The following is a 3,423-nucleotide window of genomic DNA, read 5'->3' as shown; positions in this document are numbered from 1 at the left end:
GCCACAATGGTTACAACAGGCAGCTTAGGATCAATTTTCTATATTAAACTACTCTTACATTTTAATGCAGATCTAGACATAATAGAAGCAAAATTCTTTTTATTACTTTATATTATTGCAAAGATACAGTTAATGCTTTGAGAAATGGTGAAAAATCACAATGTAAGTGATACAACTGTTATGATGAATTTAAATTATTTTATAATATTTCCTGCAATAAAAATGTTACCATTTGTAATAATTCCATTACAGTCAAATAAAATAGGTAAAATTTATGGTTCATTTCTGAATGTAAATATTGCTTTTAAAATTATGTTGACATGAGAGACTGTGGACTCTGAAGAACTAACTGAGGGTTTTGGGTGAGCCTGGTGGTGGGTATTATGGAGGGCATGTATTGCATGGAGCACTGCATGTGGTGCATAAACAATGAATTCTGGAACACTGAAAAGAAATTTAAAAAATAAGTAAAACGTAAAAAAGAAAAACGAAAAAAAAGAAAATTGTGTTGATAGGGGTGCCTGGGTGGCTCAGTTGGTTAATATCTGCCTTCAGCTCAGGTCATGATCTCCAGGTCCTGGGATCGAGACCTATGTTGGGTTCCCAGTTCAGTGGGGAGTCAGCTTCTCCCCTTCCCCCTGCCTCTCCCCTTGCTTGTGCTCTCTTTGTCTCTTTCTCTCTCTCTCAAATGAATAAATAAAATATTTTTTAAAATAAAATAAAATTTTATTGATAATTCCAGTTGCTACTGTCTCAACAGAGCAAAATTTCTTCAATTTAAAAAAATTGGCACCTGGGTGGCTTAGTTGGTTGTGCGTCTGCCTTCAGCTCAGGTCATGATCCCAGGGGCCTGGGATCCAGCCCCAGTCCCCCAATTTATGCTCTCTGGCTCTCTCTCTCTCTGTCAAATAAATAAATAAAATCCTATTAATTAATACATAAATAAACTAATTTTAAAACTATCCTTTATATGAATTATGCCTCAATAAACCTGAAAAGATTATTTTAAAAAAATCTATCCAAGAAATACTATGACCCAAAGCAGGCTAATTTGGCATAAGTGCCAACAGAACACAAAAGATATGAAGATCTTGATTACAAAAATAGGAATATTGCTGAGATGAAGAAAATTAACTTTATGGAATGAATAAATTACGTGTCTATTTTATCTTTTGCCCAAACACACTAGACCATTATAGAACACCTGGACATGTGCAATAGTTAAGTAAAGCTAGTTTTGTTAGTTTATTGACCTTCAGTCATAAAAACCATAGCTTTTTTTTTTTTTTTGTAAAAACCATAGCTTTACACATGTTTTAAATTTGTCATTATGAAGGTATATTTTTAGGGCAGAAAGATAGAATATCATTTATGTAACAGTTTGTTAACTTCCTTTGTGAGTTGTATTTTGACACGTCAACAAAACCCATACCAACATCTCCATCTCCCTAAAACTGTGGACTTCTTTCCTCCATAGCAGGAGCCCACAGGCCTTTTCTTGGAAAGGACCAGATAATAAATATTTCGGGCTTTGAGAGCCATCAGGTCTCTGTTGTAACGACTTAATTTTGCCATTGTAGCATGAAAGCAGCCATAGACAATACATAAATAAATGAGCATAAATGTCTTCCCATAAAACTCCATCTACAAAAATAGATGGGGCCCCACAATCCTCAGTTTGCTGACCCCATAAAACAGTATGCCAGGATATATCTAGCATCTCAACTAGAATGTCTCGACCAGTGGTGAATCCAGGCTTCAGTTAACCAAACAAGCACATATTCAGATCCAGTATCGGGGGGTACTCAGGCTAACACTAAAATCTCAAATCCCGAATGAATGAAACCATATAAATATACTTGGCCCTTACTATTTTCTCTCTCTCTCTCTCTCTCTCTCTATATATATATATATATATTTTTTTTTTTTTAAGTTTTTACCTCAGTAATCTCTACACCCAATGTGGGGCTCGAACTCACAACCCTGAGATCAAGAGTTGCATGCTCTTTTGACTGAGCTAATCAGATGCCACTGTTTTATCCTTTTTAAACAGATATGCCTAGAATCCACCCCAGTGCATGCTTCCTAGTTTTTCTCTGACACAACGAGATCTTACTGTTTGTTTGCTGTATAAGCCAGTGTTCTGCCCCAGGTTCAGGCAAAAGGGGGTGCACTGTGTGTAAAGAAATTTATTTTATTATTTTTTTAAATTATGGAACACTTCACAAATTTGAGTGTCATCCTTGCCCAAGGGCCACGTTAATTTTCTCTGTATCATTCCAATTTTAGTATATGTGCTGCCAAAGCAAGCACTGTGTGTAGAGAATTTTAAAGCAATAATAAACCAACTAAATGTCTTCTGCTTTTTATGATCACGATGTGGTGGCAATTGTAAAAATGTCGGTAATAAACTCCTCCATTCTGCTGGGGGTGCCTCATCAGCAGAATGTTGGGTTATTCCCTCTAGGAACTGAACAGGCATTTCTCTTCCTGGGTCACGAGGAGTTTAACTTTCTTTATGGGCCTGGAGATAACGAGGGGAAATGGGAGTTCTTCTTCAGGATGACAGGCAGCCCCTTGTGATATAACCGACCCAAGAGAAATTTCTGAAAGATTTTTATGTGCGAAAAGGCAGCTTCATTAATAAGGGGACAGAGAGCGAGGTTCAGAGGAACTTGGGGTTTGGGCTGTGTCTTGCACTGACCAAATGTCCTGATCGCAGAGTCCTAGCGCTTTTCCAACAGTGCTCTAACTTTAGAATAAGAGACTCAGCAAGGTTGTGCTTTTAACTAGGCACTGAAACCCTACAACCTGCACAATTAGATTCTAGGACAGGACTGATACTCGGCCGTATCAGTCCTGCAGCTGCACAAGATAGGAAATCCTTTTGAGACCACCATGGAGGGTTTCTCGTTCTTCATCTCTACCTTGTTTTGAGAACTTATTTTCCCCTTTCGCTAAGATCTATAATGCAGTTGGAAATAGCCATCCACTTCACAATCTTTCATAATCCCTACTGTTGTCATCAAGAGGTATGTGACCACCCATAGTTTTGTCCCCTACCTGCATTCCATCCCATGCCACCATCAGCGACAATCTGAATAATCTTGTTGCCATTGCATTCCACAGACTATCAAGGGCAGGTGTCTGTCATTCATGAGGTTGTCAAATATGTGTTTAACCTGGCCCAGAATTCCATCTTGTTTCAAGGGCCCATTCCTGTTTCAAAAACAGTAAGTCAGATGGTTCAAAAGATTTTAATGAAGGAATGATGCACAGGGGTGTGAGCAAGGTTATGACACCAACAAGGGATGCTGAACTATGCAGAGACTAGCAGCAGGGGAAACTATCATCAGCCCTAGATCTGAGAGGTCAAGGAGAGAAAATGATAGTACTGTGGCTCAGAGAGGGCTGGAGGACCAG

At 38.4% G+C, this 3,423-nt stretch overlaps 1 non-coding gene across 1 annotated transcript; it reads right to left on the bottom strand.

The window, feature by feature from the left end:
• Nucleotides 1-2,206: 2,206 nt before the first annotated feature.
• On the bottom strand, nucleotides 2,207-2,313 carry LOC116869254. Its single transcript, XR_004382998.1, has one exon. It is a non-coding gene; the product is annotated as a U6 spliceosomal RNA (small nuclear RNA).
• Nucleotides 2,314-3,423: the final 1,110 nt, after the last annotated feature.

This window comes from Lontra canadensis, unplaced genomic scaffold (genome assembly GCF_010015895.1).
Source record: "Lontra canadensis isolate GAN:19392208 unplaced genomic scaffold, GSC_riverotter_1.0 scaffold18, whole genome shotgun sequence".
NCBI classification, from domain to species: Eukaryota; Metazoa; Chordata; class Mammalia; order Carnivora; family Mustelidae; genus Lontra; species Lontra canadensis.
Note: the sequence above shows the minus strand (reverse complement) of the source record. Positions and strands in the feature narration are given on the sequence as shown.